We start from the raw sequence: 13,254 nt of genomic DNA on the forward strand, positions 1-13,254 counted from the left end.
TGTGTATAGAGTACTTGGCTTTATTTACTTAACCATATATTTTGGAACTCACTTACATATATACATAAGATATAATTATATAATAGAGCTGTCTGGATGTGTTCTGTTTTGTTTTTAACACTGCATGTTATCACATTGTAGATTGTGTCTAATCTTTTTTCAGTCAAGCTAAGTATGCAATTTCCCACATATGAATATATCTACAGGATATTTAAAGGAATAGAATAATTAAGTCAAAGTGCATATGCATTGTAATTTTAACAATAATTATCACAGTCTCTCTGAGACACTGAAACAATGTACATAACTACCATTAATGTATGAAAATTATTTTTTAACATTTTGGCCAATAATGTTTCTTATAAATTTTTTTATCTTTTCCAATTAGAAGAAAAATAATAAACTTGATTTAATTTGCATTTTTCTCTTCTTGTTATAAAAAGAAACAAAAACATTTCAGTAGATTAACTTGACCATCATGTCTCTAAATGATTTCCCCTGGAAATTATTATCATTGTTCAAACCCCTAAGTTTTTCCTTATATTTTGACTGTTTCAGCTTTTTCTTTGTAGACTGCTCACACACTCTAATAAATGTTCAACTAAAGCTCCCATGTAAGCTTACTTTTCCTATCAAATGTACTCTTCAAGTGCATGGTGCCAAACGCATTATTTTGGAAAAGGGTAGACGTTCCTGCAGTTATCACCTTTTAACAGGTTTTTGTTTTATGCTAAAGATTTATGTAGCTCCAGCCTGAAACCACACTCCCTCCTCCAATAGAATGATGTTAGAAAGAGGAAATAATCTCTCTTTCTCTTCCCTCACATTGAATTTTTTGCCCATAGGAATTATGCCCAAGGAGGAAAGCATGAACATTCTGACAAACACAAGCTTGAACATTATTAGCTCAATTACTGACCCTAGGCTGGGCTGAACACTCTGGGAACTGATGTCATGATTAGCTTTGGGTGTCATGTGAATAAATTGCAAGAGCTCCCTTGGGCAGACCAAAGGAGAAGCAGAGAATTTGTCTCATTGCTTCCTATATTCCATGAATGCTTTTCCTCCTACCACATTATCACCTAAGCAACAAAATGTGATGAACTTTTCAAAATAGTTGCTATTTCCTCAAGGGAAATGCCAGATTAAAATAGCCACATGTGTTCGTCTTTAAGTGCTCCCTGAAATCAAATGCCATGTGATGCTTTGAGGCTGGAGACTGGGACACTTTCCGATTTGCATCTCAAATCTGAAGACAACCCACTAATAGGAAGGAGCTTAATTTGTGCATAACAAGCCAAAGAGGAGATTCTAAATTAAAACCAAAAAATCATTCTGGTTTCATTATAAAGGTCAAAAAATTTAGCGTGACTCTAGATTACAGTAGTTTGTTTACATAAAGATAACTACTTTCTTTAATCAGTCTTTTCAAGAGAGAAGTATTTACTTCAATCTGTATCTCCTACAGAAAGAAGAGAAGTGCAAATAAAAGGTTCTTCTGCAATGTGTTTTATTTTTGTTTTCCAAAAACATATGGTTGATGTTTCCTATTCCATTTTCAGTATATCAAGTCATGTCTTTATCCTAGCTCTTCCCTTTATTTATCAAATCACAGCATTAGAGACACTGAAGAGTGTAATCTTCACTACTATAAATAACCTGGCTAATTCTCAGATTCTAAGAAAAAAAAATTACTTACCAAGAACAAGGTGTTTCAAAGTCTTCTGTTTTCTTAAGAGTCTTGAGAAAATACCTGAAAATCCTACAAACCCATTCTGACAAGTCTTAGTTTTCCCTCAAAGTGAAAGAAAGCCTAGTTCCTGCCCTAAATTCTGGGAGGGTTCTGCACCTTGTCAACTTAATTTTCCTTGTATCAGTTTCAACTTTAGTGTCTGCTCTTAAGATTACTGCTACCAAAGAGCCCACCATGTCCTTGCTTGAGCCTGTTGTAACCAGCTCATTTCATCAACAATTCTCACATCCCATCCATCATTTCATTCACCCTTGAACCATTACCCTTACATGCTTCAATTTACAAAGAGAGTCATCCTTCTGCTATGATTTTTTTGACATTGCCGTGTAAGGAAACTTAGAAATGATATGCTTTGCCCACCTAATCTTACAAATGAGAAAACTTCAGCCCTGGAAGAAGTTAAGAAAGCAATGAACATCTATATAGCAATGAACATCTATGTAGCCATTATCTGCCAGTTAGTGACTAACCTGGGTTAGAATCTACCCATATTTATGCTGGCTGTGAGCTCTTGTGCACTACACCCACGCCATGCCCTTACCCACTCTCCCCCCCTCAACAAACTACCCCAAGATATTTTCTACTATCTTTTTGAATGTGCAATTTATTCAAATCACATTGGAGAATACAGATGAGTTAGCCACAACCATTGCTAACAGATAGTTCTTTTCAAGAGTAATTCAAGATAAGTAACTTAGAGAAGTAATTTATGGGAATTCAAAATAAGACACAGTATGATCCAGTTAGAAAGAATCCAGTAAGACTATGTCCACCAAATGCAGATTATTCTTGATTCTTTATGACCAAACAAAATCTTTCTTCCAAGTTCCACACATAGTTTACCAACTGTAGATTTCTACTTGAGTGTAACAACACCATCATTATAACAATAACAGCTATTAATCACATAATAATGCCATGTGTTTGCTAACTATGTTAACTATTTCTTACTTGAAATGTTCCAATTATCTCTCCCTCCATATTTGTACTCTTTCAATATGCCCTCCACTCTAAGGCTAATCTCTTTTTTAAAATGCTACCACGACCACTTTAAGCATATTATTACCTCTAGCAGCGGTTTTAAATTTTATTGAGACATTTCCACTGAAGACTTAATTTCCTTACTGAGTAAGAATAAGACAGAAATTCCTGAGTATGCTACTGAACACCCTTAAGATTGGACACAGAGTCATGTCACTGCTTCTTCTCTAACTTCTCTACAAATCCTCCCTTCCTACAAGCAAAGTTATTCATGCTTCTCCAAAAGTCACAGGTAGCTTTGCCTCCATGTTTTTGAACATAACTGCTATTCTTCCTGGAGTACCCTTCCCTTCATAATTTCCACCTGCCTCACAAGTAGCCAACATCTTTCCCCTTTTGAGGTTCATTTCCCCTTTGAAGACTTTCTGACCCATGTGTCAGAACTGAATCTATTTCACTTGATTCAAACTCTACAGATTTCAAGCATGTACTTGTATCACATTGCAATTACTTTGCAAGTTTGCCTTTCCCTACTAGACTATAACCTCCTTAGGGCAGTAGCTGTAATGTCCTTATCTTCCCATATTCAATGGCTATGCAGTGATTGCTACTAAAAGAAATGAATGAATTAAAAACATTTACTTTGAATCCACAGAATTCATTCACTTGTTAATTAAAAAAAGGAGAGACTTGAAGTTAAGGACTCTCAGCTGACCTGGAAAGGGAGACAACATTTACCTAACAGTGGAGTTCTAGTAAAAGAGCTAAACACAAAATGAGTGACACTGGAAAGAAGGGGGAGAAAAATTCTGAAAAGTCTCCAAGGCCAAATGGTTGGAAAGGGAAGCTAGCAAAGAGCAGGATTTAATCTGCAGTTCAGGCTCCAGGACCCTGTAACACAGGCACCATCTCACAGAACACATTGATGTAGAACTTAAAAAAACCCAAGACCAACTATTGGGAGATGAAGACAATTTTCCATCAATATTTTACATTTCTGGGACACCTGGGTGGCTCAGTCAGTTAAGCATCTGCCTTCAGCTCGGCTCATGATCCCAGGGTCCTGGGATCCGGTCTGACATTGGGCTCCTTGCTCAATGGGGAGCCTGCTTCTCCCTCTGCCTGCTTCTCCCAATGCTTGCCTCTGCTCTCTCTCTCCTCACTCTCTCTCTGACAAATAAATAAATAAAATCTTTAGAAAAAAAATGCATTTCTGCAATTCCTGTCCTCTAAACAAAGGCATTTGCTGTCAATTTAGGAATATTTGTTTAAGGAGATATTCCAGGAAAATAAATCTTAGAAACACCTTCCTCCCCAGGGATGATCCAAGTTAGTAAAGAGAAAAGACCCCTTCTGCTCATCCCCAGAGTAAATTCGATTATATTTCAAAGTAAAAACAAGGTTTCTCTCTTTCTGGAGAGGAAGATAGGCAGGTTACCAAAATCTCATGTAAGATCATAATTGTTTTTTGGTTTTTGTCTTTTTTAATTTCTGTAAAATTTTTTAAAAGTTCTTCCTCTATACTGCACTTTACTTTATATGCAGCTATCATAATGTTAGGTCCAGGGGGTGCTCTTCTTGTTTCCCGACAGTGAAGAGAGAAGGAGCCGTGGTGCAGGAAGCACCGAGGATGGTCTAGAGGCCAGTTACGGAGGCTGCACCCAAGTTGGTGCAGAAACAGAAGGGGGAGACAGAAGAACAAAGTGCTGCCAGAAGGCAGAGAAAGGGTTTCCAGTTTTAGAGCTCATCAGCTCCAACAGAGGAGCAGATGCCATGCTTTCCCGTCAGCAAGGGGGGAGGCGTTAGGCAGTATTAGGAGGAATGGAGAGATAAAAGTCAGAGTCCCCTTACTCCCTGTTTGTTCCATTTCTTCAAACATAACAAACAACACAACAGACAACAAAAGACAAGACAAAGACAACTGCAGACCCAGCGGCCCTTCCTCGACCAGATATCAAGTCTAAAGGTGTGCAAGATATAATTCCAACTCAAAAACATAATCTGCCGCTGGTGGGGATTTTCTCGGTCCCCTGACTGCCTAGGGGGACTCGAACCCCCGGTGACCACCTAGGGAGACTCGAACCCCCTGGCAGGCCCTTGTCCACCTAGGGGGTCTCGAACCCCTTGACCGTCTAGGGGGACTCGAACCCCCTGACCGCCTAGGGGGACTCGAACCCCCCGGCAGGTCTTTGACTGCCTAGGGGGACTCGAAGACCCTGACAGGTCTATCAGAGGAGGGATGGGGCATCCCTGCATCCACTCCAGCCCTGGGGAGCAATACTGCGTCCAGTTTCTCCCCAGTGGGCTATACCCTGGAGCTCCGCAACCAGACAGACAGACAGACAGAATCTCACCTCCGGAGGCTTTTCCCAGAAATTCTGATGTTGGCTCAGTTCTTGTCATTTAATCCCGGACAAGCCCCCAATGTTAGGTCTGTGTTATTAAACGAAATGAGACTGAGACAAAGTGAAAGTTATTTAAAGCTTTATTCTATGCCAAGCATTAGAAGTAAACAAAGCTGAAGTTATGCAAAGCTTTAAACTATGCCAAGCATTAGAAATCAGACTGACCGACCAGGGCCGCTCCAAAGAGAGCGGCCACCCCCAGTTTACAGGCTCAAGAATTGACTGACTGACCAGTCAGGGCCGCCTCTGAAGAGAGAAACCCCTTCCCATCTTACAGACTACCTTTTATAGAGCAAAAGTCTGGCCACACATAGGTGGCCAATGAGATTGTAATCATGTTAGGTCACACGCAGGTGGCCAATTGAATTATAATTTACCCTATAGTAGTCGTTTGAACTAACCTATTACTCTGGTCAGAATTGGCACTCAAGGTTGGTGCTCAAAAGGAGGAGTTTACATTCTTTGGTGGTTAGGATGACAGTATGTGTGCTTTTATTGATCGGATGTCTCCACCTAGCCTGGCTTGTCCTTGTATTCTGGGCTCTGTTATCAGGAACTGGCCGACCTGGCCTCGTATTCTGGGCTCTGTTATTAGGAACTGGCTGACCATATTTTACTGGTTTCCCAGACTTGCTTCTAAGTAAGTTTCTCCATGGGGGGGGGGGGGGGGCAGGGTCAGTTTAAGTTTTACTGCACAAACAACAAAATGGCTTTTAACCAAGATGGAGTCACTCTGGCTAAATAGGTCCTTACAATAAGCTCTCACCAAATAACCCTATCTAAATTGAGAGTCAGAGAAACAATGCAAGACAACATTCTGGATGCTGCTTTTACTATGAGCCCTTTGAATAATGAAGTACCTTCTTTTTCTCTGGTCCAAAGGCCTTTTTAAAAACTGTAGCCAACTAACTTGGTGTCTTGTAAGGAAGGCTAAGTCTCAGAACCTTCACAGTTCCTGTCTTAATGCCAACCTATATTTTAATGTCTGTTTATTAATGGAGTGACATTACCCACCCTTAAGGAGAGAACGGAGGGCAGAACTACTGAAATGACAAATAGAATTTCTATCTTTTCTTTATTCAGTGTTCTTTTTTTTTTTAAAGATTATTATTTATTTATTTGTCAGAAAGAGAGAATGCGCACAAGCAGGGGGAGCAGCAGGTAAAAGGAGAAACAGACTCCTTGTTGAGCAAGGAGCCCAATGCAAGGCTCAATTCCAGAACCCTGGGATTATGACCTGAGATGGAGGCAGACGTTTAACTTAAACAACTGAGCCATGTGCCCTAGAACATATTTTTAAATTATGTGATTATAAGGTTCAGTTTAAAAAAAAATCCAAAATAGTGAACATTTAAAAGACACAAACAAAAAAGATTCATCCTTTTAATTTGAAGAAAATCAACTTCTATGCTGAAGTTGCAGAATTATGAAGTATAGATAGGATTAAAATAAGAAAAAAATTAATAAGAGTTCTAATTTTCCTAATATTTAGCTACTAAGTAGAAGAAAAGGCATTTTCACATCTATAAACATATTCTCCATGCACAAAATTGGGATAGTACTATACCATCTTATCTTCCTAAGGTCCTTCCTAGACTTATACACAGACTATGATGAGATTATTGATTTTACATTGAAACTTAACACTTGTTTAAATTAATATTGGGTAGTGTCATTTTAAAAATGACTTTATACTTATTTATTTGGTTGAGGTAGAGCCACTGTATGAAACTTACTTAATATGTATTGAAAATATATAAGGGAGGGTCAAGTTAATAGAATTAACACTTAGAATGATCAAATTCTTGATTTAAACAACTGGAGAAATACTAAAACAATGATTTTATATTGTCTGTGATAGAGGATATTTTAAGATTGAGTTTCGCTTAAAGTAATTAACTTTCATGGTTAATGCAGAATCGTGTTGGAAGGTACTTTTCATTGATCTATTCTTCCAAATGTTTTCAGTTTGATGTTCCATGGAGTGTAACTTCTTAAGATACTTCAGTCTTAATTACACTTACTTTTTTTCATCTAATGAAACCTCCACCGGATACCTTGGTAACCAAGGCTGGTTTTCTGACATAGAGCATTGTATAACAGTGAAGTCTCAGCTCTTGACTAATTATCCATGTATCTTCTCTCTCGTGTTTGATCTGTGTGAAGAAGTTACTTGAAATATATATGACATAGACTATGATCAAGTTACACTCTCCAAAGGTGATGGTCGAAAATGTAACAAACTGAAGTAAAAAGAAGCAATACCCTTGCTCTCACAGCTTGAAAAGGAGGCACCATTTTTCTGTCCTGATTTCAACCTCATAATAGGTAAGTAACAGGACTTTAAATGAAGGCAGATAACAATGGTGAGCTGAAGAGGCCTCTAAGAAACCTCTAACTTCACTTTAATTGTAGCTGTTGAGTGTCAGAGGACATGAACTACAAAGAAGCCAAAAATGGAAAGAAAGATGGAGTAATCTTCAGTGTGATTTTAATGCTGCCATATATAAAAAAGCAGTAGAAAAACAGTCATCTGGTTGGTGGAAAATTAAACTTATTAAAACATTCAAGAATGTGCCTTAGGAAATAATCCCACACCATTAGGTGAATTGATGAGGTACCCTAATGGATATTTTCCTCATCAACTTTCTAAATTATGCAAAATTACGCCAGGCTTCTATATAATTTGTACAATTAGAAACAAATTCTGTCCTTCATTATGCATATTTCCCTTTAATTCTGACAGATGTTACATATTTGAATAACGTGTCCTTTTCAAAACCTTAATGTATGTATTTATGTTAAGTAGCAAAGCTGCAGTAACTTTTCCCCCTCCCCCTCCCTTTGCCCCCATCTGAGTTATAAGAGTCATAGCTACAAAACTATCTGAAATGCAAAAATTTAAATCCACTAGAGCTTTCTTTTTCTGGCATCTCTAAACTTGGTAAATTTACCTGGTAACAATCTGGTGCAAATGACTCCAATATTGTTTGCTCCCTCACCTTATGGGCCAGATGAATTAGTTTGTGATGTGAACAGGGAATCCACTCCAAATTCTGACCAACCCTTTTGCAAATTGGCTCTTGGTTATATTGAGTACTAAGTAAGAAAACTTGAGTGGAAAAACAGAATATATGACTATAAGAACTTATACAAACTGTTTTATTGACAATACAGTAATATCACTACATCCCCCCATCCACACACGCACACACACACATACACACAGAGGCATTTCCCTTCATAATGTGCGGCAACATGTGTTTGTTCTAAATATTTACAAGCACAGCTACATCAAAAAATACCTACTGCGGGAAATGGTAAACAGATAACTAGATAAAGCCTTTTGTCTAGACCTTTTTTTTAGTCTAGACAAGAGGTCTAAGTATCAGTCACAAATTTGCCACAAATTAGTAATTTGATACTGAGCAAGCACTTAAACTTAGTTTCTTTTTTCTATAAAAATATGTCAAATGATTTTCAAATTTCCTCTCTATATAATTCTGAGATATTGGCTACAGGTGTAATCAGGTGATATTAATATCCTCTTCTCATCTGATACAAGTACTCTATCTGACTAATATTTAGTATCTCTCTTTTCCTATATTGTTTTGAATCTATGCCATTTGGTTGCATGTCAAGATATGCTGATTTGGAGAGCATTCACTATAAGCCTTAAATTACACTGATGCACAGAAAGACTGTATATCTATGTATTCCATAAAACACCATGGGGCTACTTGCCATAATATTCCTTTTATCTATGGTAGACTCAAAATTACTTTATATAAATCAAGCATATAAAAGTGGATATTTATATAAACAAAGCATTTTCTTCACTGACCGTGGATTTGTATTCATTTACTACAGATGACATATTAAGAAATTTTTAAACTATTTTTTTCCATTTACTCACAAAGCATGTATTGAGTACTCACTATTCTAGGCAATAAAGGAATAAAGAAAAAAAGAAAGATACAGCCTTCGTCCCTGAGACACTAATGAATTTGAGAAACACAAACAGTAGGCACAAAGTAAAAACACTTAACACTACCAAAACCAAAGATGATAAGCAGAAAAACAAAAGAGATGCAGTTAAGAGTCAACTATCTACATTGCCCACCTTAGAAAACCTATAACCGCTTACCAAACTGTATAGATAAATGAGTCTAGGGAGCAGTGTACCTATGTATCAAGAGTAACTACAGCTGTTTTTTAAAAGGTTATACATTCCCCTCACATCCATATGGTCAATTTCTAATTCTAGGTAAAACACTTTCTAGAGACATACCCACCCACTCTAATGGTCTGTGATAGCAGATCATCTCATCTATAGCACCACTGGAAATACCTAATCATAAAAGTCCCTAAAAACAGCTTTGTAAAACCAACATTCCCATTGTTTACAGCATTCTACTCTTAAATCTCACTCTACCCACATTAAAAAAAAAAAAATCATTTTCAGGAACAGAATTATGTTTACCTTTTTTTATGCTTTCTCTTCCATTAAAATAAATAGCAGAGAATCTTGACATTTTCAAGAAATCACATTTAAATAGGAAGTAAAAATCAAGTAACAATATAAATGTGAATTCATATAACTTATTATCACTAAAAGTAAACTATTTCAATATTTTTATAAAATCATAAGTTTTAGCCCTTGAAAATATTAGAATAAGTATTCCATCCATTCTAACAATTAATAATCTTCTTTCTTATATAAGAAAAATGAATTGCAAACTAGGTGTCTCATATTTACTTGTCGGCGTTCCATTGCTGGAGTCCTACTAGATTCAGGCAGGACTGGGTTTCTAAATCACAAAGCAGAGATTGTAGCAAATTTTTCAAAATTGTCCCAAATGAAGGTATGGTTTCCTATGCCTATTAATCTCACCTCAGTGCCCTCAAAGAGAACTTCATGGAAGGTTCCATACTCCCTGGAAGGTCTTATTTATTTTCTAATAATAAATAAAAGCTTTGTTCTTTAGAACTGCTAGTCTACTACCCTAAATTCATTTTCAAATATTATCAATTACATTACCAATTACCTAATTTTCAAAAAATTACCAAATTCAAACATTACCAAATCTGTAAGTTGATCATTTAAAAATGCAATTTGTTTGATTCACATTACTCATAATTTTCCATAAACATTTACATAAACATTTAAATTAATAAAGCTGGCATTATACTTCACAGTAAATATTAATTTTTTAAGATGAATGATTAAAAAATGATTTATCAGAATATTTAACATATGTGAAGAAAACACTGATATTACAAAATGATTTAAGTTTTAACACACTGTATCAAACATATTACCTAGTGAGTGCTTAAAATTATTTTTCAGGCAAAGAAGTAATGCCATATTCAGTAAACTCCTTTGGAAATAAATCACATATTCATTTTATTTAATAGTGATATTTACATATCACTATTGATATTGAGTAAATAATGATATTTACATATCACTATAAATGTACTTTCTATATAATGGCACCTGGATGGAAAATAAACTCAGTCAATTTACCAAATAGCATGTTTAAAAGTTCCGAATAAATAATCTGACCAATAATTTCACTGAATTCATTAGCTGTCTGTTTGGAGCACCTCCTACAATCAAGCAAACATGACCATGTAGACAAACACGCATAAAAATCACTTCTAAAAATTATGAGATTCTTATTCTTAATACATGATTGCATTTTGACACAAAGACATTCATCCACCATCACAGTCCATAAAACTGGTAGACTCAAAGTATTTACATTTCAGTAAATACGGTACTGATGGCCCTCCACATTTTTCTACTGTCTTTTATTATATTTGGCATATGTTAGGAATATAGGAAGAAACACAGTTTTATCCAGCATAAGGGAAATTTTCAAGAAGACACATGTTTCAACACTTTGAAGTGCAATCATTTCCTAAATTGCCTTCAGTACATTAATACACCTTTAAAATACTTGACCATATTACAAACAGGAAATAAAACTGCCAAGGGCTAGCTTTTTCCTATGAAATTATAACCATTAAAGTGGAGCTATTTGGAACATTAGCAAACCTGGAGCAACACAGATTATACCAATGAGACAAAGGCATTAAGATAAAATGAAAACCAAAGGCAGCTTTCATTTCAATGTATTAACATTAACTAGTTTTCCTTAGTTTAGAGTATATTCCAAATATAGAGGCCCTATATTCTTTTCTTCTCAAGCAGTATAGTAAAATATTCTTGGTCTCTGTGAAAATTTTAAATATAGAAAAAAATCCTTTATAAATGATGCATGAAAGTTTCAGGTACCTATAAAATACCAGAAGTACATGAATACTAAAATTTAGAGATCCACACTTCCTGAGCCAGTTTATGGATTAACAAGAATCAATTAACATTTTATCCCAAAAGAGAAAAAAGTATTTTTTTTGTTTTGTTTTACACCTATAGAAAAATCTTTGGTTTTTTTTTTTTTTTTTTTTTTAATGATGGCAAGATAATGAGTTTCTTAGAGAAACTTGTTTCTTTTTACAGGTTTTGAAATATCATTAGTTTCATTTCTTTTGGCTGGTAAAGATGAAATGAATGTTGGCTGTAGAAAGAAAAGTGATTCCATTTTTTAAAAGGTTGTATCTTGAAAATATTTAAAGAAGAAAATTATTTCACTTGCTTCTACCTTGCAGTAGCAGCAGCAAAGCTTGGCAAGAGGTTTGGAGCTCCATATAGCACTGCACACAAGGAATTATTCATAGACTCATTGATCTTAACACTTGGTATTATTATTAGGTTCTCTGGAAAAACACCTTTAAAGATGCAGTATATCTGTTATTTGGATCAGTGATAGGTGAATATGTAAATTTATTACAAATCAAAATTAATGAACTCTAAAACAACTTACAGGATTATTTTCAAGAAGCAAGAAAAGGGGGCAGATTTTACCAATCATTTTATGAATTTTTCCAACATCTAAAATTTCCTTCTCTGATCCACTGAGTTTAACTTGAAACATGCATTTTTCTTGTACCATCATTACTTATATTGACTATGCCATTACTTTATCACCTGGCATTAAAAACAGTAAGCTCTTTTTATCTTTATCTCTCTCCCAAAAACTAATTCTGTAGTTCCGGCCATCATTGATTTTTTTGAGAAATCACTGCTAACCCGAAATTTTGTTTATTTCCCTTGCTAAAAAAATTGGCTTCCCAACTATTTTATGTTTCTTGTTTTTGAACCTTATTAAAGTGGCATTATATTAAATATAATAATATAATATAACATAATATATTCTTAAAATATTTAAAGTATTACTGTTAAAATAGGAGATTCCTATTCTGTATCTCTCCTGCTTTTCCCCATGATAAAAACTATACAGCCATGTTAAAGCTGGCTGGGTTATACAGCTTAACTGTTCTTTGTGGCAAGTAGAAAAACTTTAAAAACAAAATTCTTATATATTACTCTTTGGTTATAAATAAAATGGTAGCCATTGGGATAATTTAGCTTTCATAAAGAAAATTTACCAAGCAAAATTTCAAGTATCATGTTTCTAGTTCATTTCTCAAAATTCTGTATTACACAAAATTCTAGAACAAATATTAAAGTATTTTTAATCATAAAATAATATTTCCCAATTAATTTTAAAACTATAATAGAATTAAAAAGTTGACATTGAAAGGGAGGAATTTCTTTCTTTTCTACATAATCAAACAGAACATTTAGTTTTAAAACAGCCCGAACACAGAGAAGAATCAACACCTTCAAAAGCACAGATAGATCACAATAGTGGAAGAAAAACCAAGATGAATGCCTTATGTTAAAAACAGATCTGCCAGTGAGTTTTTAAAGTTGTAGAAAACTGCTATTAATCTGTTCTGAATAATGTCTGACACAACACCATGTATATTTTGATGGGCTTGAAAATGACATTGTAAAATACAATGTAGCTTTGAAAATTTTTGTTTGAACTAGAGAAATTAATTTATTTGACCCTTGCAAATATTTCATGAATTGGTAAAATGAAAAGGGCAGAATAGATCAACTAATTTCCCCTGCTAGGATATAACAGTGAAATCTGACTGACTGGTTATCCAGAGGAATACAGCAGTTTTGGGGTGGGC

Source organism: Martes martes, assembly GCF_963455335.1.
Source record: "Martes martes genome assembly, chromosome: 4".
Taxonomy (NCBI): domain Eukaryota; kingdom Metazoa; phylum Chordata; class Mammalia; order Carnivora; family Mustelidae; genus Martes; species Martes martes.